At 43.5% G+C, this 25,561-nt stretch overlaps 1 protein-coding gene across 4 annotated transcripts in view; it reads right to left on the reverse strand.

The window, feature by feature from the left end:
* Nucleotides 1-14,949, reverse strand: part of ANKFN1 (ankyrin repeat and fibronectin type III domain containing 1) — a 402,168-nt gene extending 387,219 nt beyond the window's left edge. The window contains exons 1-2 of one of the 4 annotated variants that reach the window (XM_083148639.1): nt 14,605-14,949; nt 14,309-14,429 (exon numbers count right to left, since the gene is read on the reverse strand). The gene's annotated coding sequence lies outside the window, so the exon portion shown is untranslated. Of the gene's footprint in view, nt 1-14,308; nt 14,435-14,542 lie in introns of all 4 variants that reach the window. The other 3 variants (XM_083148638.1, XM_083148637.1, XM_083148636.1) reach the window with 3 other exon arrangements.
* Between the last annotated feature and the right edge of the window lie 10,612 nt (nt 14,950-25,561).

A 25,561-nucleotide genomic window follows, 5' to 3' on the forward strand; every position in this document is an offset into this window, starting at 1 on the left:
GGCTCAACCCCTGCCACGGAATCCACAAAAAGGTGCTGAACTACCTCTGGAATGACCTCTACCCCAACCCCAGGGCTAAAAGGGTCAAAAGGAGCATCTAGGGCTGGAGCAGAAGAAGAAAGAAAAGCACACTTGCCCCCAGTTGCTTGGGATATCCACTAATCCAATTCATCTCCAAAAAGTACTGTTCCAGAAAATGGCACTGCCTCTACAGCCTTCTTGGATTCAGCATCTGTCTGCCATTGTCTGAGCCAAAGATCCCTGCGGGCAGAAATTGCCACTGCTGAAGATCTGGATACCAGAGTACAAATATTTTTAGGAGCCCTCCCCTAAGTATGCCCCTGACTCTTGTATATGTTCAGTAAGGTAAATAAGCTCTTGAACTGGTTTACCAGCCTTGAGACCTTCTACCAATTGAGAGCCTCAACAGTCTTGTTCACCCAGCAACCAATCATAGCTGGACACAGAGTCACTCCATTCACCATACAAATGGATTTCAAGGTACTGTCAAGCATTCAGTCAGCAACCTTCTTCCTACAGGTGGCTCCTGATGTTTCCACCTGAAATTTCTTGTCAGGATGCTGCCAGGCAAATGTAAGTATTTCATCTAATTTATCTGAATTATTGAATATCGCAGTCAATTTCTCTTTTTTAGCAAAAAAGGACTGTTTGGTCTGAACTGGCTGTGACTCTTCAACATTTAGTACCTGGCGCACAAAGCCTCAATACCCAGAGGGTCTGATTCCTGCTTTGCTGTGCAGACATCTTCCTCAGACTCCTGTGTAAACTCTCCTTCCTCCAGTAGAGGGGACTCCTCCTCATCCGATGCATCAGACTGGATCACTGAAGACAGAGGTCTCTTTTTAGATAAACGTGGGGCCCCTAATGATGTAGAGAGTGCTTTGATAAACCCGCTACTGATCTAACCAGAACCTGGGCCCAGGCTGGCTTGAAACTAGTGGAAGCTGATAGTTTGGAAAATTCCCTCTTTTTATGATAGGCTTCCAGTTTTGCAGACAGGTTAGACATAACCTGTGTGAGCTGCGATGCCTAAACAGGAGTATCCTGACTGTAAGGATCCTCGCCTGTCCTAACTCCGTTGCCTCAGACTAGGGTTGGCGGGCGCATGCAGAACTAGGCTTCGCCAATAATAGCCGTGCTCGAAGGAGCCAGTTAGTCTAGCTCCAACCCTGATGCCACCTGGTCTTAAGAGTGACAACGCGCCCACCAAGGCCAGGAGAGAGCAAGGGTACCAGCTACCTAATGCCCAAACAAGGCAAGGGGCCCCCGGACCCCCAAGGTGGTGACTACACAGGGAGATTGGGAATGCTCCCACAGGTGATGAGACAAGGTAATCTATGGCTAGACGCAACAATGCGTGATGGTGGTATATATACACAATGGCAACAATGCTCAGAAGATGGTATGAATAAACAATAATAAACAATGGCAACAATGCTCAGAAGATGCTATGCAATAATAATAAACCTCAACTGTACTATCCTGCACTGCGAGGGACAAGCCCCACAATGCAGACACCCAGGCTGGTATTAGGGAAACCAGGAGACAGGCGGAATACAAGGCAAAAGTCCAATGGACACTTAGCTGCAGCAGGGCAGGATGCAGGAACCAACACTGCGAGACTCTGGAGGACTCCGGAACCAGGAACACCAAGGGATTGCTAAGCAGGGTCCACAAAGCTGGAACAGCACAAGTAGCACACAGGACTCTGGCTGGGAGCTTTGAACCACAGGCTTGCATACGGCTGACTCAGGGCTGACAAGACAGTATAACTGTCAGGGCTACACAGGTCCAGATCCTTTATCAAGGCTTCTGGTAATTAGTGCAGCTGTGCACTCCAAGCTGGCAGCCTGATAATGACACACCTGTGCCTAACTGACACATTATTGAGTGAGCTGCAATGGCACAGGCTGACCACTGGAGGCCACCGAGAGTAAACACAACAAAAGCTGAGAAATCCAGGGAGCAGAATCCAGGGAAAACAAACAAACTCCACATATAAAATGTGAACAGCACATTCCACCGATCCCCTGGAGGCGGATCATAACACTGACTAGGGGTCTGCTTATCAGAATCACATTTTGCACACAATAAAGAACTTGTTGACTGATCTGGCATAAACCTGTCTAACAAGTGATGGCCTTCTGAGCTGCTTTTCAACCCTTTCCAGCCATACTGTAGTTATACAGTTAATAAGGACAGAAGAGACAGAAAAACACTGAGCAGAATAGAACAGTGAAAGAATAACAGGCCATATACCAGAAGGGCTGGATAGAGAGGGCAGAGGGGAGAAGTTACACATTGGACCTAATAGGTTTATAGCAATGCTACAAACAACAAGTACAGCACACAGACATTTTTGTGCTAAATCTCGCCAACCAGCTATATACACCACTGTAACTTACGACCTTGGTGTAGCTGTGCAGCTTAAAAATGCTGTTTAGTGATCAGCACCATCCCCCAGCAGCAGGATGAGACAACTAGCATAACAGGCTCACCACATGTAATGATTAAAGATGGCCACTGGCACTCTGGTGCACCTGGGCTGCTGGGAAGCAGGGGGGAGTGACTACCATCCCTTACAATAGCGCCTTTTTCAAATACCATTTTTGTATTACTGACTTACTTTTGAATGCAGGGAATCCTGCTAACCATGTGCCCTGCCTATACTCACAAGCTGTCATGCTGCTGTTGTGGTCAAGGCTGGGATCTGCGAGGCATGCTGCAGACAGCAGCATTCAGAAATCCCAGAGACTCTGGTCTCAGAACCTGAGACCACTGTGCAAACTGTAGTAACAAAGTGGTCTCCCCTGCAGCTCCCTCAGTGTGGACAGGCAGAGCAGCCGCTGCACTGTCCTCCCCTTGCGACGTGGTGGAACTGAGTTCTACCACCTCTAATGGTGAGTTGGAATATTTTTACCTCCACATTGGCCCTGCACTGAAATTCTCACAGAAAAGCATTCTAGTTTGCAGGGGGATGCCAAAAACTCTTCCACTGGCCCTGTCTCTGCCTAATGGGGGAGGGGGGGTAATTACGTGGCTTAGAGAAATGAGTTAACCCACCTCTGCATGACTACTTGCCCTGTCCCTAGCTAAATAACAAAGTACATGTTTCCTAGTGTGGCGAGCGTAGCGAGCCACCGAGCCCGAAGCATGGTGAGCGCAGCAAGCCCCGCGAGGGGACGCGTAATACATGCTACGCTCGCCACACTATATAACATCAACTCCATGCCAACGTCGATAGAAGGGGAATGAAAAAAAGGTCGGCTAGACGCGTTCCACCGCCGCTAGCCACGCTTTGGGATGACGTGGATACTGGGGGGGGGGGGGGGGGCGTAAATAAATTACATTATATGTCATTTAATGGTATAGTACATTAAATGCCATTATAACAGGTAAAATCGCATCGCATGCCATACAATAATGCGTACGTAGTAAAATCGGGTGCTGTGCTAGGAAACAAGTACCAATAACAATGCCTCACAGGAGAAGCCAAAAACACGACCAACTCCTGAAGGCACTAAACTAAGACTGAGTTGGGGAGTGGTATAGAGGGGAGGAGCTGACACAATTCAAATTATTTGAAGTGCCAGCTCTCAGTTACTACACTTCTATACCCACTATAAAGTCTACATTCCAGTGTCCCCTGCTGTTAGGGTGTGTTGAGAACCACTGCCTTAATGTAGTTCATTTCATCACTAGTATTCATATACTACAGTATATTGTAAATCAGTAGTGCCCATCTCCAAAACTCAAACTATCCCCAACTGTCATGTTTTGTGGATTAATCATGCACACATGAGCAAATCTGTATTGCTGGGTCAGTGATTTGTTAGTACTGTAAGTTCTTGAGAACTGAAGTAGGAAACCACATTTTTAAATTACATGCCATCCACATACATGGTACAAAAGCAGAAGTCTTAAGGTATGTACACACGGGACAATTTGGCGGCTACTGATATCAACTCTATATTGGCGGCCATCGGGACCCAGCAGGGTGTCGGAATTGGCTGGCAGGGAGAGAGAGATGGTGCGCAGGTGGCATGCTGCTTGGAGCAACATGGCCTTTGTCCCAACATAGTAGAAATAGACTGTGCTGCACAGTCTATTTCTACTTTCGATCCAAATGCCACGGGGCAACGCATCGAGATACAGAGCCGGCCTTAGGCTTAGGCAAACTAGGCAATTACCTAGGGCATTTGGAATGTCTATGGGCATCAGCAGATTCTGCTGATTAAAATGATATGCAGCATGCCTATATTCTGTGTGTGAGTGAGGCTGTATCTGCATATGAAATAGGGTATTTTATGGAAATCACTGTAACATAGCATTCCGTATGCAGGTACAGCCTCAGTCGCACACAGAATATAAGCATGCCGCATATCATTTTAATCATCGGAAGCTCCTTCTGTGTCCTGGACACATAACAATGCAAAAAAGGAACCCAATGTTAGCAGAACTGGCCAGGAGCTGCATGGCCTATTGAGGCAAGATGTATCTGTATCCAAGCAGAGTTCACAGTGTTAGCGGCTGTGTGAGTGCTGTCTGCGGGTGGGTTGGTTGTGCAATAGTGTTTGGAATACTGTATGTGTAAGGGGCATTATGTGTGTCATGTGTATAAGGGCATTAATAATGTGCAACATATGTGTAAGGGGCATTATTTGTGTCATGTGTATAAGGGCATTAATAATGTGCAACATATGTGTAGGGGCATTATGTGTGTCATTATGTGTATGAAGGGCATTAATAAAGGTTGGCATAATGTGTAAGGGGCATTATGGTTATAAGGACATTAATAATGTGTGTCATGTGTAAGGGGCATTACTGTGTGGTATTATCAGGGGTGCCAAGAGAAAGGGGTAGGGGGTACAAATTACCCAGGCCAAATTACCCAGGCCAGCAGCTCTGTCCTCTGCCCAGCACACACTGCTTTGTGCTGGGTTGCAGTGTGGCCATGGTGCTTAAAATACAATATTTTCTCAGTATTTTTTTCTAAGGGTATAATGTGAATAATGTGAGGAGTAATGTATACAAAGTAAAGTGGTACTACTGTGTGATGTAACGGGAATAAGGGACACCATCGCATGATATAACGTGAATAAAGTTGCACTACTGTGTGGCATAATTTGAATTGGGGGTACTATTGTGTGGCCATGCCCCTTACCAGCAAGAACACACCCCTGTATGGGCTATGTATGTTTCTATTTAACATTTATTATGGGTAGGAGCACCAAAATGATGACTGCTATGATGAGGGTTGATGTTCCTGGGAAAGGGGAGCAGGGTCAGAGGCGGAACTAGTGGTGGTGCTAGGGGGCACCAGCCAAAATCTTGCCTAGGGCGTCATTTAGTCTAGGGCTGGCTCTGTCGATATAGAATCGTGATTGGATGCGGGTGTACACCATACGATTTGCACTAATTTGCTATTGATTTTGAAGTGGGAGCATTAGGTCGACAGTCATTACAGGTCGACATGCATTAGGTTGACATGGACATTAGGTCAAAACAGGCATTAGGTTGACATGGAGATGGTTGACATGAAAAAGGTCAACATGAGTTTTCAATGTTTTTCTTTAAAAAAAAGCTGGTTTTTCATACATTACTATCCAAGAGGGTAGAGTGAGAATCTCCTCCTATCCATTTACACTGCTTTGAAGATAGCATACATTTGCACCTATGCTAAATATTGTTCCTCTACAAAACTCAGGGCCTGATTCAGACCTGTTCACTAGGCTGCATATGTTTGCAGCCTAGCAAACAGGTAAACGCTGCCTCCTGACCAAACGCCCGATCCCCCGCTGCGTTAATCCCCTCCCTTACATGAGAGGTACCTGCGCACCATCAAATGATTTTTCTCCCCTTCGATAAGAAAAGTAATTCTAGACTGACATCTATTCCGGCCGCATATCGCCAAAATGGGGGCAGGCGCTGACATCTTGTGACATCAGCCGCTTGCCTTGAGCAGGCATCGCCACGCCTGCATTAGGGATGCCAATGCCGGGGCATTTTTTCAATCCTGGAATTTGACCGGGATGACCGCAGCGCACATTTACTTTCTTAGCCGGTGCAGCGGGCAGTGCGGTTGGGGGGCTGCACAGGTGCTGCAGCCGGTGAGCGGGGTAGGGAGTGCGGGAATGCCACACTGAGCGGCTGGGCCAGCGGCAGTGGAGCGAGTGGGACAGGCGGTGAGTGCGCCGCCCTGCGCAGCATGACCTTTAGCATCACGTCAAGCTTTGCAGAGCTGCGCGCCGGGTCGGGACAGATGGGTAGCATTTGAGCCAGTGCTCTGACGCTGCCCGGCATTAGACTGCGCATGCACGATTTTGGGGCCAAATCCCAGGATCCCGCCGACCCCGGTATTGGTAGGGTTACCACCTCTCCTCTTTAATTCTGGACACATATTAATTACTTAGGTTCTGTGGCTGGCTGACTTCAAGACTCCATTTCACCTTGTTTTAAACTGCCACAGAACCCACCTGCTCAAGCCTCTGCACACCTCCTTTCCTCCCCTCACAGTACGAACGCCTCAGTGATTGTGATACTCGCCAAAGGCATTCACACAGAGGGTTTGCACCTGTGCATATTCGCACATGTGCTGACCCCAATCATCGAAAGCGGGGCCGCCTTCGTATCCGAACAAACAGATCTGAATCGGCCCCTCAGTTTGAAACAACACAAGATTTTCGTAATCTCTGAATGCAAATTAAACTTTAAATTAAGGTTTATATTGGGTTGTTCTGCTCACATTCTTCCATTTCAAGAAAAAAAAGAAACATACTACTGTAGATTTCACAAATACACGTATTCTATATTTATCCTTTTCTGAATATATCTGACCTTACCCTCCTCCATGGATCCATACACATGTCATTGCGTATAAAAATAATGAGCATTCATTTTGTGTTATTATATACAGTAGTATCTGTAGGAACACACAGTAGTAAACACTGCATATGTCTCTGAATGTAGCGGAGGGTATAGCACCATTCATTAAAATGTGTTGCTTAGCAACACCACACCATACACCACAGAAACCAGCAAGACACAGGAAAGAAAGCATTAGAGAAGGTGCAGATCTTGACAGCAATATAAAAGAGAATCTAGACAGGCGTAGCCTAGAACAGAAGGCGATTGAGCTAATGGTTGTGAATTTTCCTGGGCGTAGGTGTAGTAACAATCAAATTAAAGAGAGTCTGAAAGTCATTGCAATGGTTATAGTGACTGAAAGTATGTGTTATTGCTTTTTACACCTGTATTTTACAGCCATAAATACAGACTTTTTGCCACCAAGACTTATCCTTGATCTACAGCAGTAAACATATATCATTTATAGGGAAATAAGCTAGTTAATTGAATAGCAATATAATAATATCATGTTTATAATGTTGGCATTAAAACACCAGTGAATATATTAAAGCTATTGATAATTCAAGGTTAATATGCATGGCCCTTTGGTGGATGAAGTACTGTAAAATGAATATGAAGTGCAGATTTGGTACTTGTGAGTTATCTGGGCGTCCGATTTTTAAATCGGGTCAGATCGGGACATCGCATCGCATCGCATGCGACCATCGGATGCAATGCGATGCGATGCGATGCGATGACCCGATTTTTCCATAGGAATCAATGTTAAAATGGACTGAGTCCATTTTAACATGGAATTCAATGGGAAAAAGGGTCCTTTTCATACCCCTACTATCCAAGTGGGCATGGAGTTGGATATAAACCTGTGGCGAGCGTAGCGAGCCACCGAGCCCGAAGCGTGGCGAGCGTAGCGAGCCCTGCGAGGGGACACGGAATACCGTCCCCTCGCGGGGCTCGCTTCGCTCGCCACGCTTCGGGCTCGGTGGCTCGCTACGCTCGCCACAGGTTTATATCCAACTCCATGCCCACTTGGATAGTAGGGGTATGAAAAGGACCCCTTTTTCCATAGGAATCATTTTAACATTGATTCCTATGGAAAAATCGGGTCATCGCATCCGATGGTCGCATGCGATGCGATGCGATGCGATGCGATATCGCATCGCATCGCATCTGATTGTATGCCTTAACTTAAGGCATACAATCAAAAAATCGGATGCCCGGATAACTCACAAGTACCGCAGATTTCTCCAGAAGCTCTGTGCAAGCATGCATAATCTAGGGTTCAGACACAAGATGGTTCATTTTACAGTATTATTTACAATCAGGTACTATCTATAAGCATTGCGTACTATACAGGAGCAGTGTCATGACTCCGGACAATCCCTATTCCCTAACAATTATTATTGGACAGTACTGTATAGACCTTTTAAAAATATAAAAGATACAGACTCATGACCTTCTGTATTAACCTGCGATTTACGTGCAGTGGTGCTATTACGATTATATCCAGTGGCCAATAGATTTGTATTAGCAATTAGTTTTCTGTAAAGTTGATTGGATTTGCCTTAAAACTAATTGTTGCTTTAAATCTAGTGGCTACATCACCAAACTTTGGCGACAAAGCCACTAGATTTAAGTTAGTTTAAGCCAATTAGTTTTAAGGCAAAGCCAATCTGGAAACATAACCATTTCTAAAGGTTCCCATACACTAGTACGATTTAGGCCGATTTCACCAGATCGGGACTAGAAATCCTACCAAATCGTATGTGTTTGATGGGCCTCCTCGGGCCCGATGCACAGTCCTTACTGTATGTATCAAACCTGAGCCAGAGATTGGACCTGCTGCCCATTCGACCTCTGACTTGGGTGGCAGGGAGTGGGATCGCATGTGAAAGGAGCACATGCAATGTATCGCATGCTATCCTGCCGTCCAGGGAGGAGGTGGTGTTTACCTGTTTGCTAGGCAGCGAATATACACTGACTAGTGAACAGTTCTGAATCAGGCCTTTAGTTTTGCACATGGATTTGTAGCTAATGACAGATCCTACAAATTTCCTCAAGCCTTTCTAAGTAATTTGCAGGCTTGCACACGGAGGGATTTCACTCTGGCTGGGTGGCGTATACCTGGTCTGAATAAACCGCCATGATTGCTAACAGGTCTGAGCTTGTCACGCAACAAGCAATATCTCTGAAAACGCAAGGTCTCTTTATCTCAATAATACAATACAATAGTACAATACAATATTACAATAATTTCAACAAACAAAATCACCCAATCTCTGTAGTGATCTGCAGAATCGGGTGCCATTATACTCCTTCCCACCAGTAACCCGGGTTCACCCGGGATTTTGTACAAAGCCATTAGAAGCCCGTCCCGGAATAAAGCAGGGCGGGTGATGTCAGCGGGAGGTGGGGCCAGGGCAGCGCTGGGAGATAAGCAGCAGCTTTGTATTGCAGTGAATGGGACCCGGGACGCATCGTCTGGGTTACCCGTTTCCACTGCCCCAGCTACTGGTTCAACCCAGGTAACTACCCGGGTTGGAGTTTTGTCTGGGGACATTTTTCCACTAGCAAAAAACCTGGGTTGATGTGCATCCATGTGCATCGACCTGGGTTATATTTGCTAGTGGAAAAGGGGTACTACTCTGTACTTCAAAAAGAACATCTTTACTCCTTTTAATTCTTAACCCTATGCCTTTACAAACTGCTGCGCCTCCAATGATGGATGGCCACTTCCAGCCTTAGCAGATCAGTGGAAAACTTAGACTTGTACCACTTTTACACCAAAACTGCCGGGTCACACCTGTTTTTTTTTACCCATTTACATGGCCCCTGACTCCGGGGAAGCCCCGTGTCCGACCCTGAACATTTTCCGGGTCGGACACCGGGTAACAGGACCCGGCTTATATTTTTGTTTTGCCCTTTTACACCATGCCCCGGCCCAGACTGGAGCGGCAATAATCTGGGTTGCGGCTCTGTTGTAAAAGGGGTATTACTCAAATGGGTATGCTCCCCATATCTCCCTAACCCTAACCCTCCCTGCCAGATGCCTAACCCTAACCCCCCAGCAGCCTTAAATCTGACCCTTCCCCCTTTTCCAGGGGCATATTGAGGTGTGAGATTGCCCCTAGGCATTCATTGTTTATAAGCTCTCATGTGATGACAACCAATTTTATACAATAAAAAGCCAATATGGCATTCTTTATATTTAAATATGCATAGCCAGTACATTTCCGACTGCGAGTACCAACACAAGCATCAAGTGTGCCAGCCCTAAACCAGTACTGGCCCTAGCTAAGTGCTTAATGGGAAATTCACCACTCACCCCTGCAGCCTAACTCTAATCCTCCCTGTTAATGCTTAACACTAACCCCCAGCAGCCTAACCCTAACCCTCTACGCCCCTTTTTAGTGTCTAACCGTCCCGCAGCCTAACCCTAACCTTCTCCTTGTAACCATATCCTCCCTAGTGCCTATTCCTAACCCCACCTCCCCATGGCCTAGTGCATACTTGCCTACCCTCCCGGAATGGCCGGGAGGGTCCCGCAAATCGGGTCCCCCTCCCGGCCCCCGGGGAAGGTGGGCAAGTCTCCCGCATTGTGGCCACAGCCCCTGCTCCCCCCCTTCCCGCGGTATAAATTTCCGAATTTTGCGGGTCCGCGGGGAGGGGGCGAATCGTGTCATTTAGTGGCATCAGCCTCGCCCAGCCCCCAAAATGGAGCCTCGTCCAGCGCCCCTTTCACTTTCAGTTTTCAAAAGTAGGCAGGTATGGCCTAGTGCTAAGCAGCATACTTAGGTAAGGGATGCCAGCCTTTGGGATTCCAGTCATAATTTCTAATGACATTGGGATTCCGACGCCAGTATTTTGACTGCGAGCATCCTGATTGCCATCATGTTGAAGCATCCCCACCCAATACTTGTCCACCCCAATTCTGCCTCTTTGGGAGTCGGACTAAGGTGCTGCATTTATGGGCACATATTAGTACATGTGCACTGCACTCAAATGCATATATTTCTGTCCCACATATGCATTTACAGCCATCTGTAATAAGGCCCTACAGTATATCTGTTCTTACTATAAGCTTGCCTAGGGCTGCAATTTAGTTTTCTTTTGGCTTGTTTGAGCAACATGATGTGACCTGATTTTAGCAATGTTAATTCAATTTAAGATGATTTGTGCTGAGAACTAGAAAAAAAAGAAAAGAAGCTACACTTATGTAATATAGAAACTATATGTTGTGAAGTGTAAACAAAGGGAAAGATGTATTAATAGGCAAAGAGCCTCGTTACTGACATGGGTTTCCATAACGTCCACATCTAAATGTCGACATTTGGAAAATGCCGCCACAGAAAAATTGTCAATAGTAGAGCTAGGGTTGCAATTAGAATAAGCCTGAAACCTGTTTTTTTTTTACTCTCATGTTAACATTATGAATGGTTATATCACAAAAAAAATGTGTATATATATATATATATATATATATATATATATATATATATATATATATATATATAAAACGATGTGTAAATCTGCATATTTACTAAAAATTTATAGTATGTGACTCCACTGTTATTGATAAGAAGATTATTTTTAAGGGCATGGAGGAGAATGCTAAAGGGGGCAAATGGGGTCTACGTCTTTGAGAGAGATAAATTGGACATAGATTTAGTACCAGCCAATCAATTCCTAACTGCCATGTAACTGCCTATATTGAAAAAATGACAGTAAGGAGCGTATTATTGTTACTTTATTACTCTCTGTTTTATCTCTCTACAATAAGTACATAAAGCAGACCTGTATATTTAGCAAAGTTATATTGCACGAAATCCCCTGAAAAAGATGTTTGGGGTTCCCTGTAAATGATAAGTATCACCTGGATGTAGCAAGGAAGGATTAGAGCAGATACCACGCCATTTACAGCTGGAAACATAAATCCCTATAAGTGTTTAATGGGGCTGCTCAACGGTCAACATTTCCAAGCTCTGGTATGTGAAACCATTCATAGCTTGGACCTAGAAACTAATGACATCTTTGGACAGCATTATCCCATAGTACTGTAACATATCTATTCGGAGAGCTATCCCCTTGATCCCACTATGTTGGTCACTACTCACATATGCACAGGCAGAATGCAGAGTCCAATGTGTGCGCATTCAAAACATGGAAGCAAATTGGTAGCAATACCTTAGGGCTTGATTCGGCCCCTTGCACTGTCGAACGCCCAAAACCCCTCGATCGCATGTGCATGCAATTTGGATGGGTCTGAATTGGCCCATTTGTTTCTAGCCATTTGTTGTAACATAGCTTTTTTTGAAACTCTTCCCAGCTCCTACTAGAGAATGATAAATACAAGCAGTTATTTTCAATACCACCTTCTGAGTTGAGCTATACTCTAATTATCACATCCAACTAAATTAAATAGGCATTTGGTGATACATATGCCCCAAGAGTGAATATCTTTGTGGACTGAGAATTTTTTACCAAGTTGCTATTGTTTTCTACCAAACACTGTCACTTTGGTCATCAAATGCATACCGCTGTTTATTAATGCCATCTGCATGACTATTTAAGCAAGAGATCGCTCTTCTTGGGCCCTACTACACATGATTTGCCAAGTGCCTGCACATGTGCAAGCTGCAGACGGTCATTGAGGCATCATGGGAATTCTGTTCAAAGAAGCCCATAGGCTTCTACAGATAACATCATATACAGATGGCATCAGGAACAATCTTAATGCACACTGGCACATAGCAGTCCCATTCTATGGGGAATGTAGTGCTGCTGCAGACCAACTTTTATTTATGCATATGGAGAATACAGCAAACAAATAAAAAAGATGACAGTTTTTGGAGGTTTGAGACCGTTTTTTAGGCTGATACAATACACCCTTTGCATAAAGCTCTTTTGGCTATGTGTAAATATTGATTTAATAAGAAGTTCTCATTGGATCACAACACACATTTCTAGTCAGGAATTTATTGTGATGCACAACATGTAGATCAGATTTTTACTCAAACTGCTGGTCTCACCTGAACACTTCTGTCATGACTTGAAAAGTAAGAAAGAAACACCTGTTATGGGGCCTAATTCAGTATCAATCTCATTTCTAGCGTAGACCCTGCCTCCATAGCCTAGCTGCGATGGCAGGGGCAAGGCCGCCATTTTCCAGATCATAGCAGTTGTGTATGATGTGTTGTAGCCACCCCGGACATACCCAAAAATGTTCCGGACACACCTGTGTCTGGACAGCACACCCCAGCGCTATCTTGCTCGCTTATCATCGCCCTGACCCTGCCTCCCATGGTCATTAAAACTGTGGTTACTTGCTGGACGTTACGCTTTTACACATACGTAATGCACGCACTTTACATGTGCAGAAGTGCAAATATCGCCTGTTAATGATGTTGAATCAAGCCCATTGTTTGGATTCAATAATAGAAAATCACTTAAGTTGATATTTGTATTCAAATTCTCAAACACCACGGTACAGTCCCAAGAAATCTGATGTCAACGGATGCTCAGAAATAGAAAAAAATACATTTTCATCCCATTTGACATCCAGTTTTGAAACACCTAAAATATTTCATACCATATGACAATTCAATACAATCTGTATGTACACTATGAAAGCACTAATCAATGAAACATACTCTATACACTTAATATTACTGTACAGTTAAACATCTAAGAACAATAAAATTGTCGCTCATAAAATAGCCACAAACATATATGCAATATTTAAATATGAAAAACAACACAAGCACAGTAAACTACCACGCATATAAAAAGAAAAATAACAAAGACTTAAAGCCACTAAATAATTAATAGATTCATTATTAATTCATGTTCCAATGTGATCCACAGTGAGTATTTCTGGAAATGCACAAAATGTGATACCTACAACTTCCAGATCTTACATCCAGTTCCATTTCAGTGGCTTGAAAAGAATCATTTATTTTGCATGGAAATGATAGACTTAATTATTACATTATAACAGTATAATACCTGCTGAGTGGTTTTGCAAGTCAATTATTTGTTTAACAGGGTCCCGAGAGAAGAGTAGAGAGGACCCGCATGGTGGCAGCTTAAACAGGTTAACCACTTCATTGCTGAACAGGACAGATGTTCAGCACAGTACAATATTGGAGATGATTGGTAAGAAACCAATGTGTACACCTGCATCTAGACTATGATCATGTAACACTGTATGTAAAATGTATGTAGAATGTGTTTGAAATTTGGACTCATGATAGTGATACATTTAATTTGCTTAATATTGAACAGGCTAAATTATTTTGGTTTATGTAGGGTGAATGCATACTACTGTTAATAAAAAAAAAAATTAAAATTAAAAAAATTGTCTGTTTCCGCAGTGTTCAAAATTTTTTGTGTGTACTGAAACGAGATATAAATTTGTACTCACCCGTTTAAACTGTGCAGTATGAGATGGAATGAGGTTGCAGGTGATGCTTCAAAGACTTCATTCAATAAGTCACACCGGTTTAGCCTCAGCTTCTTCCACTCCAGAGAGAATTAGCTCGCTTCTGTGCTGTGTGAATATTCAAGAGAGAGAAAAAAAACAGCTTAGTTCCCAAATTTTGAGGACTCTGCTGTGCTGTATAAAGCCAGAAAAAAATCAACAGTTATCGAAACATACTAAACATCGCTGCATCTCAGTAGAGTGGCAACCTGTTAGCAGTGCAGAGTAGTACTGCCAACCTCTGCTGAGACAATTGGACAGCTCATTCGACATGAAACATTAACTGCAACAGAGCGCAAGAATAGACAATAGTGATGGTAGCTTAATGTCACAATGTCATGCTTCTTCAGTAGTGTTGCAGCCATTTCCAGGTAATTAGTTGTACGGAGAATAAATGATAGAACACTAATCCCAGCAACGGTGTCCGACTATGCATTGTACAGTCTTATGCTCTCTCCCTGTTTCCACTGCCAAGCTGCTTCTACAACTGCTCCTTGTGATCATAGCAACACAGACTGCAACCATATCTATTGCTATGGGACATCTGCAAAGATCATTTGAAAGCAACGACGGTGATTACACGATAGCAACACAGGAGAAAGGAGTTTGAGGGATGTTTTACTGATGTGCTACAGCATTAAATGTATTGGTGCAAAATGCTGCCAATCTGAAGGCAATGCAGTGCACTTATCAGATACAACAAACGTAAATCCGATATTTTAATATAATATGCATACTGTATCTGCGCAATTTTTTGCTTTAATTATTTTCATATACTGTAGGTTACTTGTGTTTGCAGAAGGCATCAAATACGTAGAAGGTGTTTAGATTGCATTGGGGGTCATGAAATTATCATTAAATCATGAAATTTGCTAATAAAACTGGCAGATGGAAGGCAAGTTATTGATGAGAGGGTATGTTTAATTATCAGTTACTCTACCTCACCTGCAAGGGAAAGCATTGGAATAAGACTTGCTTGTTAAGGTCCAAATTTTGCCCCACTTACGAAGGTGGGGGTTTTGCAAATGCGCAGTGGTGATAGTGGACATGTGCAAACCCCCGCAGTGAATGCTTTTGACGAGATTTTCACTCGGCTGTGCTTTCCCACATTGATTGGCAGCCGGGGAGTGTTCCGGAGTGCACAACCATTGTTTCATGGGTTTGAATACAAAAAAGGTGGATGCGCCTATAGAAACGCTGGGCAGGCTCCATGGAATGCAGACTTTCCTCGCCCTGCTCATCAGGACCCATGCCAAATTCTGAGAAAACCGTGCAGCAAAAAAAAGTCCTAGGCTACTTTTCTGCTGAGAACAGGAGAAGTCATTCAACGTTGAGCAACCATTGAACGATTTCTCCTCCGCCCGGGCGCTTGCGAGCAGATATCTAAGCATACACATCCACTCGCAGTGTAGTGGGGAGATCTGTCACCGGGGGAGGGGGGGGGGTGCGTTCAACAGGGTGGCGTTAACCTGCTCACTAGACTCCGAATATACACAGCCTAGCGACCAGTCTGAATCAGGCCCAATATGCATTATTTAACCAAACTGCTTTTCAAAGGTACTGTACTGTACTGTACTCTGAAAGAACATGATTTACCCATTGAGGAATCTATACTAGAGTACTGTATAGATAACTTCTGCAAGCGTGCGTCTCTCTGGTCTGCCAAAGGCCCCTGCCTATCCACACATCACTCTCCTAAATCCAGCATTTTTGTTGTGCTGACCCACACTACGCAACCGATTTTCCTAATTTATGCGGCTGTCCAGTACTATGAATAGTTTCAAGTGGTCATTGAAAAACCACCTGTTCTTAAAAGCATACAGTCTCTCTTAAACACTTCACCATATCTATATCTGGGTACACATTGGGCAACAAGTGGCACCAACGAGATAGTTAACTATATTGGTGGTCACGTGGGAGAACGATATTGAATGTACACACCATAGGCATTTCCATAATGGAAACACACTGCACCCATGTTTTAATACTTACCTGTCCGGAGTCCTGAGCTGGAAGCTGCATTTGCATCAGAACATGGTGGGTGCCATGTTTCCAGAGTCTTAGGCACAGAGTCTATGGTAGTCCGGAGAGAAGAGGGTCCACCCGGAGTCTGAACATGGGCCCCCTCCTCAGACAAATGCCGCCGGTACACACTGAATGATTTTGGTAATGATATAGTTCAGTGACATCAAAGGTGACAATACATGCATTGCTGACGATATAGTCAACATTGAGCTGCATGTACAGACAATCGGGGTGGTGGTTTTAAGAATGCACGAGTGCATGCATTAACAATATTGAGCATACACACTAGACAATATTCATGATATATTGTTAACAATATCGGTATTGTGCATAACGTTACATCAGCAGGGATGTGCGGTGAGGACAGTCAGGTGAGACAGGGCCTTTCCTGTCATACTCCAGTATAAACAAGCCTTTTGATTATATAAAATATCTGAAAAATACAAAAATATATTATAAACATCTTCTTTGATTATTTTAGTCATTGTTATGGTCAAAGCTTTGAAACCAGTACCTCCTGAGCCATTTACCTCCCCACACATCCCTAAGTAATATTATATCGCTCAGGGTGGGATGCTCAAAAGCCAAAATACCATATCTTGGTATGAACTAAATCCCGATTACTGGGATACCGCGAAGGGGGTATCACCAGCAAAACCTGGCGATACCCCATAGAAGTTTATGGGCTTCTTATTGCGACCCTCACCACCTCCCAATGACCCCTGCTGCCGGCACTGATGTGCATCACTCCCCCTCACCTCATGCTGTGGAAGAGGAGGAGCAGACAAGATTGTGCACAGGAGGAGGGGGGGGGGGGGCACCAGGGACCATTTGCCACATCACCGGCTGCATTGCAAAGGGCAGCTCTTAACGCAAGTACAGTCGCTTGTGATAATAATCGCATATGTTAGTGTATATGCAATTATTATCGGTGCAGCGGTCTGGTGGGTAGGTGCCGCACCGTTCACTGGGCCATGTCCTCTGCCTCCTTTCTTCTGGTAGAATGCTGCAGTTGCACCCAGAGTGTATTCACAGTGCGGTCCGCCGGACCCCACCACTCTCTCCTCCAATCAGCACCAGGTAAAAGGGTTAAAACAGGGCTCCACACCACAGGCAGACCCCAGTACTTTGTTTGTCATTCCTTAAGCTGTATATATTTTTTCCATGTTTCTTCAATTCCTGTGTCCTGGTTAAGGCTTCCGGGTCCAGCTTCTTTCTTCAAGTCCAGTCCAGTGTCCTGGTTAAGTCTTCAGGATCCAGCTTCTTCTTCAAATCCGGTCCAGTGTCCTGGTTAAGTCTTTCGAATCCAGCTGCTTTCTTAAAGTCTGGTCCAGTATCCTGGTTAAGTCTTTTAAGTCCAGCTTCCTTTCTTCAAGTCTGGTCCTGTGTCCTGATTGGGTGTTCAGGTTCCTCTCTAGTGCAACTCTTACTTCATGGAAATTTACAATTGCTGTGTCACCTATGCGAAGAACTTACTTACAGGGACTTACAAACTCCATCTCCTGGTGCAACCCAACATCCAGACCCACAGTTGGATACACAAAAAAAACAACAAAGTGTGACATTGCTAACCAACTGCATTTGCATGTCCTCCTTGGGCTCCATATCCTTTGACTCCCACCTATTAGATTTATTTACAGTTTCTTATATAGCGCAGCAAAATCCTTTGCACTTTACAATTGGAAACAACAGTTATTAAACAAACTGGGTAGAAACAAACCGACATAGAGGTAGGAGGCCCTGTGCGCTTAGATCTTTTATACCCTTTTCAGACATAACAGCAAATTACCACATGAAGCAGTTCTACCCAGTAATTTGTGTAACGTTAAAGGGTCATCTGGTTCTTAAATCCCGGGTAACCATCCTGGGATTTGTGACCCAGGTTAACCCTTTCACACTATTTACAATTTACCCGTGTAATTCAGCAAATTACCAGGTGGACGGTTTTTAACCCGGTAATTTGCTGATGTGTGGAAATGGGGGTCAGACTGTACCCGACACTCGAAATACCAGATAATTGCCGGGCTGCATGTCTGAAAGGGGTATTCGTTTCAGCCACGCTAATGTGTACAGGGTTCAGCTTGCATTGAATACTCCTTACAGACATTCAGGTGTTGTGTTGTCAAGTTGTTATTCTATCTTTAGAGTTATTTGTCCACTGTATTGTACTTTTGCCCAATTACAACTGTAATGTTTTTTGCCCTCTGACACTGCAGACCACAAATGGTGCCATATAATGAAAGGATAATAATAATAATCTCACCTGTATTCATATGTTCACCCAACTGTACCCACACCCTTAACCAGCCCAATGACAAACAGAGAACCAGATGCACTAAGCTTCAAGTGGAGTGTGATAAACAGCCAATCAGCTCGTACCTGCCATGTTACAGACTAGGGGGGTTATTCTAGTTCATTCTTTCTGACAAAATCGTTCTTAGATGGACAAAACCATGTGCACTGCGGGTGGGGCAGATGTAACTTGTGCAGAGAGAATTAGATTTGGGTGGGGTTTTTCTTCAAAGTGAGATCTATATTGCAGTGTAAAATCATGCAGTCAGTATTTTCCCTGCACAGAAACAAAAAAACTCACCCAAATCTAATTCTCTCTGCACATGTTACATCTGCCCCCCTGCAGTGCACATGGTTTTGTCCATCTAAGAAGGATTTTGTCAGAAAGAATGAACTAGAATAAACCCCTAGGTTTGAAATATGACAGGTAGGAGCTGATTGGCTGATTGTTTATCACTCTCCATTTTATTACTTTTTGAAGTTTAGTGCATCTGGCCCCTAATCTAATAAGAATAACTCACAATTACTAGACAATGATTAGTTTATTCATATTCAGCAACGTCAAAGCAATACAACCACAATATAATTACCATAAATTAATTTTAGTACATGGCAATAATTCCTTAGATGTGAAAGCCATAATCCAACATTAATTACACCAGAGAGCAAGCCATTATCAGTAAAGAAACATGTTCAATAAAGTAAACAAGGCTGTATACCTAGTTCCTTCACACACGCAGAATTATTATTATTATTATTATTATTATTATTATTATTATTATTATTATTATTATTATTATTATTATTGTTAGAACAATTCAAAGAGCCAATCCAGTTAGGTTTGAGTTGACATTTTCATTACAGATTTGCTAATTTACTTTGCAATCCAATAAGAAACTTGCAATGAACCAGTCAGAGTAAATTAGCATTTGTGCAATTGCACTGAGGGTGAGAGATGCTAGGAAAAATCTTTAGCTTAAGGTTAATATGTTGGGACACTATGTAGAACCCCTTGGACACCCTCCCCCAACGCAATGACTAATTAAGCATTTAGAATTTTTCAGAAAAGGAAAAAGGGTATCAATACTTGGGCGCTGCAATTTGCAACCCACAAAGCATCAACAGACTGTTAAAGGTCAACAACCTACACATATAAATTAACAAACAAAAACAGGAACAGTCTTAAGGTGGCCATACACTACTGCGATGTATCACAGCAATGTATGGCCATCTGACCCCCCCCCCCCCCCCTCTGATCTGCCCGGGACCTTCCCTGGGGGGGGCAGGATCGCATGTGATACATAAATTGTAGTCCTTTCATAGAAACATAGAAACATAGAATTTGACAGCAGATAAGAACCACTTGGCCCATCTTGTCTGCCCCTTTTTTAAACATATTACCTCAAACCATATTTGATCCTTATTTTTGTAAGGATATCAATATGCCTATCCCAAGCTTGTTTAAATTGTTATATTGTTGTACTACTCTTTCTGTGAAGTAATACTTCCTCAAATTTCCCCTGAATCTTCCTCCCTCTACTTTAAGTGCATGTCCTCGTGTTCTGTTGCTCCTCTTCCTGTGAAGAATGTCTCCCACCTGTACCTTGTTAAAACCCTTGATATATTTGAAATATTCTATCATGTCCCCCCTTTCCCTTCTCTGCTCTAAACTATACATATTAAGAACTTTTAGTCTTTCCTGGTACATTTTGTGATGTAGGCCATGCACCATTTTAGTTGCCCTTCTTTGTATAGTCTCTAATGTATGTATATCCTTCTGGATGTAATGTATGTATATGGCCTCCAGAACTGAACACAGTACTCTAGATGAGGTGGTACATAATGACCTATACAGTGGTATTATTACTTCTTTCACATATGATGTATCGCATGCAATCCCGTCCTTCGCCACTGGGAGTGTGGCAGGGTCAGAGGTCAGACGGGCAGCAGGTCTGACCTGGCTCAGGTGAGATACGCACTGAACCGTGCATCGATCCGAGAGGGGTGCTCAAACATATCCTATTTGTGCCGATTTCTCTGCCTGATCCGTTGCGATCGGGTGAAATCAGCCCAAATTGGACTAGTGACTAGGCGCCTTTACATGCACTGTGGGAAAGTCCAGTCAATATAAAAAAAGTAATCTCCGGATTTCCTCAATTGAATGGATATAGTTTCCATAATTATCCACAGTTAGATTCACATATAGAGGAAACAAAAGTTTATCATAGTATGATAATGATATAAACTAATGGCACCTCTTGTGTGGAAAGATAAGGTGGTGTGACCATCATATTCATGGTTATCCAGGTACCAGGTTCTGCTAATGCAGACACCTCATACGTGAGAGGGAAAATGATGATATGTGCACACATACTGTACTGTATGCTTACTTCATAACAACAGGTATTATACACAAAGATTTATTTTGTCTTCTTCCTGAGGAATTATGGCAGAAACTCCATATGTACGATATAAAAAGATGATAAACAAAAGAAATTACTTAATAAACAGAAATATATAATAAGAAATGATATTACACTACACGGGGAAAACACACTAAGGGAGACATTTATTAAGCCAAATACTCTCCAAAAATGTGTATTTGTATAGTCAAATTTTTTAGGCGCATACATGTTTTCAAACGAGTTATTTCATATTTGTATTCATGGCACATTCGTATTTGTATTTACAAATACGAATGTATACGCCATCGACAGAATACGATTAGATAGGAATCACCATTCAAAAGACTGGTGATTCCTAATTAACTAAGGGGCCGTATTGAATATATGGCTGCTAATTACCGAAATTAGCGGAATACGGCCAAATACTCCAGAAAAATACACTTCATTTTCCTGGCCTATTGGGCAGAAGCCTGCACGGGTCATATCCATGCAGGCTGCAGTGTAAAAAAAAAGAGAAAAATCATTTTAAAAAACGGCGTGGGGTCCCCCCTCCACGGCCGTAACCAGCCCCAGGCTCACAGAGCCGGTCCTGGTTGTTAAAAATCAGGGAAACATTTTCATAGGGTTCCACTAATTTTTTACATACCAGCACCAGGCCCAAGGGCCGGTCCTGGTTTCCAAAATACGAGGGACAAAATGACTAGGAATCCCCCGTGTTTTAAGAACTAGCACCAGGCCCAACCAGCCAGCAGGGTAATGTCACAGCCGGGGGACACTTATTATGTAAGGTCCCACGGCCAAAACATTACCCCTTGACCGGTCTGCCTGGTCAGGGGTCCTTGGGGAGTAGGGACCCCCAAATGAAGGGGTCCCCCCCTCGAGAATTTCCCTACCCAGGTTGAAGCCTGGGGCTGTCCCCGGTGACCCTGAAGCGGTGGCCACCGGGCTGTTGAAGTGTAAAAAATAGATTAATACTATTGTATATTGCTGTGGAACTATGAGTCCCAGCAAGCCTCCCCCGCATGCAGGGACTTGGAGAACCACATTGTGTAGAGACTCCTACACATTTTTCCCCTGTTTTAGAAACCAGGACCGGTTTAATGAGCATGGGGTTAGTTATGATCAGGAGGGGGGACCCCACACCATTTATTTGTTTTATTTTCACTTTAACACATTTTTTGGGGCCAGAACCTGGTCTATTTTTTTTTGCGATTTTTTGGTAACGTTTCCAAACAACGTCCACCCTATTACATTTGTGAGTTGTATACTTTATAATGGGAAAACATCTGAATGTGAATTGAAGTGTGAGAAAAAAACACTGCAAAAGGTGTGATTTTTACTGCAATTCGCATCCTATAACATGTGCGATTTTCGAAAAACAAGCAAATTTGGCCGTTTTTTTTTACTGAAGATCCCAAAAGTCAAAATATCTCATACTATTACATATCATCCAGGAAGTCCAAATCGGTAGGTGCATAGCTGGATCAAAGAAGCCTGCAGATGGTGCATTTTTATACAAAAACCCTCTTGCTTCATTTATATATTGTCATATATAGACACTGTTTAGAAAGACTCATAGGTGGCAATATTTAAGTTTATCTATAAATCAGGCTCCACCTCTTCTCATACAGTATACAGTGTTTATGAGGGACCCCTAAACTTTTTTGGGAGCTACCTCTTCTTAACAATATAATGGTGTAAATTACATTTAATTTACACTACTTAAAAAATAATGAAGCTACTTCATGTTGCCCCTTGATTGCTATTTCTGGTACCCTGAAGGCCAGGACCCAATTTGTCCTATTGAGATAGTGGTAAGTCTGGCTAAGAAGGGGTCCACCCTATCACTCTGGTTTCCATGTGATGACTGGAGAGTATCCCTGACAGTTTCATGTACTGTGCCCCCTATGGCTATGTAGCTAATCTGTAGCATTGTCCAATCATCTGACAAGGCCCGCCTTCTCTCTTACTACCCTGACCTCTCAATGATTGAACCCATAGCTACATGCTAAGCAGTCTATGCTACAGTGATTTGCCGATGGGATTTACTTAAAGTGCAACAAAGCAATGCATCACATGCAGATGGAAAATGTCGATTAAGCAAAGGTTGTTAGTTTCATGTGACCGGAGGAGAACTTTTCAAATCAAATTCTTTATACATAGCTAAAATGTACTTTATAGTAATGTGCTGAAAGGTTTCCTTTGAACTCACAATTTTAGATAAGAAATAAAAATACATTTATGAACCTAGCGACAAAAATGTACAATAGCCTTGGACATATCTTTTGTAAATGATTTTAAAAACTTAAATTCCCCTCAGTTTAAATACAACTAAAGCTGAACTGGGAGTAAAAATCGTCCTTGGCATTCAAAGCACATAGGATAACCGCAGCAACTTTGTCCAGCACACTGTGTCCTTGTCTTGACTCCACAAGTACCGTAGTTCCTTGCCTATGCTAGTATACGCAACATGATGTCATGATGTCCCCTCCCCCCTATTATACCCATTGTGCCTGGCAAAATTCTGGGAGGCAGAACTTCTTGGCCAGGTCCCATCCATAAAGCCTGCTGAGCAGATTCCCTGGATGCAGAGATGTTCGGTCAGGCCTCTGAATGGCTCATCCTCTAAATGCCAACCGACAAGATGAACTGTAATTAGATTGGATGGCCCCCAGGTTAAATAAAAAACGTTGCTCGTTGAAGGCTGTTTATCAGAATTCTGATTATACGTCTACTATTAATTTGTTTACTCCTTGGCCATGTACAATGTGTTTTCTGTACTGTATGTTGCATTATGTTTTATGAATTAGACAGTTCACACACTTGAAAGTGATTACACATATAAATGTCTTAAAGACAATCACATTAATTTTTTTGCTAAATGATTGACATCCATATGTTAGTAGAGCAGTGATGATTATTATAATTGAAAGAAATGCTACACCCCTGAATGATAAGTTTTATATCAAATTGCAATCCAAGACTTGATGTTGGAGGAAGCAGGAAACCCAGACTGGACCTTATTCAGAGGTGCTTGCATTTTGCACGCAAGTTGAGCTGTTATTTGCAACTGCACAAGCCCAAACATTTCCGAAAACCTCTGCAGCGATTGTGATATACAGAGTATAAGCCCAAAGGTGCTGTTGTGATTGATTAAGATGGCATCAGCTATAGCTAGTTGATGGGTATTTTATCTCCATAAAGTTCAGTGGTTCCCAACCTGGGGTACTAGTACCCCTAGGGGAACTCTGCAGACCAGTTGGCGGTACTTGAAAATAAAATTTTTGGTACTTGTGTAGTTTCACGGCGCGTCTGAGTCCCCTTGCGGGGCTCGCTTCGCTCGCCCACGCTGCGGGCTCGGTGGCTCGCTACGCTCGCCACGCTATCTAAAACCAACTCCATGCCAACGTGGATAGTGGGGGTATGAACTATCCACGTTGGCATGGAGTTAAGTTACTTAATTTTAGATAGTTTGGCGAGCGTAACAAACCCGGCGCCCTGAAACTACACAAGAACCAATATTTTAAATGGTGGAAGAAGTCGCCCCATTGAACCACATTGCGCAGCTTCCGGTATCATCTGCAGCATCATCAGCATCTCCTCATGCTTTTGCCTGTCCAGCATTTCACTTGGAGCTATCTCAACTGCCCTCAGACATCAGTAATCACCTGCCCTGTGCTGACATGGGTGGAGGAAGCACTGGGTGTTAGCGGAAACCCCGGAAACAGTATTATTTTACTTATTAACAGATTCTTACACAGTGCAGCAAGTTCTGCTGTGCTTCATATTTCTGGTCCACACCCAAAGCTGCATATTTATAGCTTTGCGTGTGGTTTAAACATCGCCCTCACAAACGGCTGCCCCCCCACACGCCGAGTTCCCCCTGCATGAATGCAAATGGATGTTTAGCATAAACCTCCATTCGCAGCCTGCGTGTGGGAAGGAAATAATTGAATGGTCACCGACAGCATCATTTCTACAGCGCTCGCAGATGTAAGATACCTCCTTGGTGTCTTACATCTGCGGGTGCCCTGTACAGGAAGTGGGCAGGCAGTTGACATCCGCTGATGTCAGTTGCCCACCCACCGTACTCACGTAATGGGCGCATTTACATGGGAACGCTCAGAATTTTCATGGAGACGCCCTTGAAACGCTGAGCATTCCCATGGGCACAGCCCATCGTCGCTGCTCCACAGCCTCCGTCCGTACTGCTAGGTGTGAACGGGACAGCGAACAAGCAGTTTGCTGTGCCTGCTCGCACCAAGAGGCTGCTTAAATGCTTATGCACATGCGTAGTTGCAAAACATCGCTCCCCCCAGTGGAAACGTGCAGGGGAGCGAACAATTCAGAATAACCTCCCATGGTCCAACAAACTGGGAATTCATTGACAGTTAAAAAAGTTGGAGGGCCCTGCTTGCAATCTTACAATCTATAGCCTGCGCCAAATGCAGAGCGACCAGATTGTTGACTGCAC

This window comes from Crinia signifera, chromosome 6, assembly GCF_055691185.1.
Source record: "Crinia signifera chromosome 6, ASM5569118v1, whole genome shotgun sequence".
In the NCBI taxonomy this organism is placed as follows: Eukaryota; Metazoa; Chordata; class Amphibia; order Anura; family Myobatrachidae; genus Crinia; species Crinia signifera.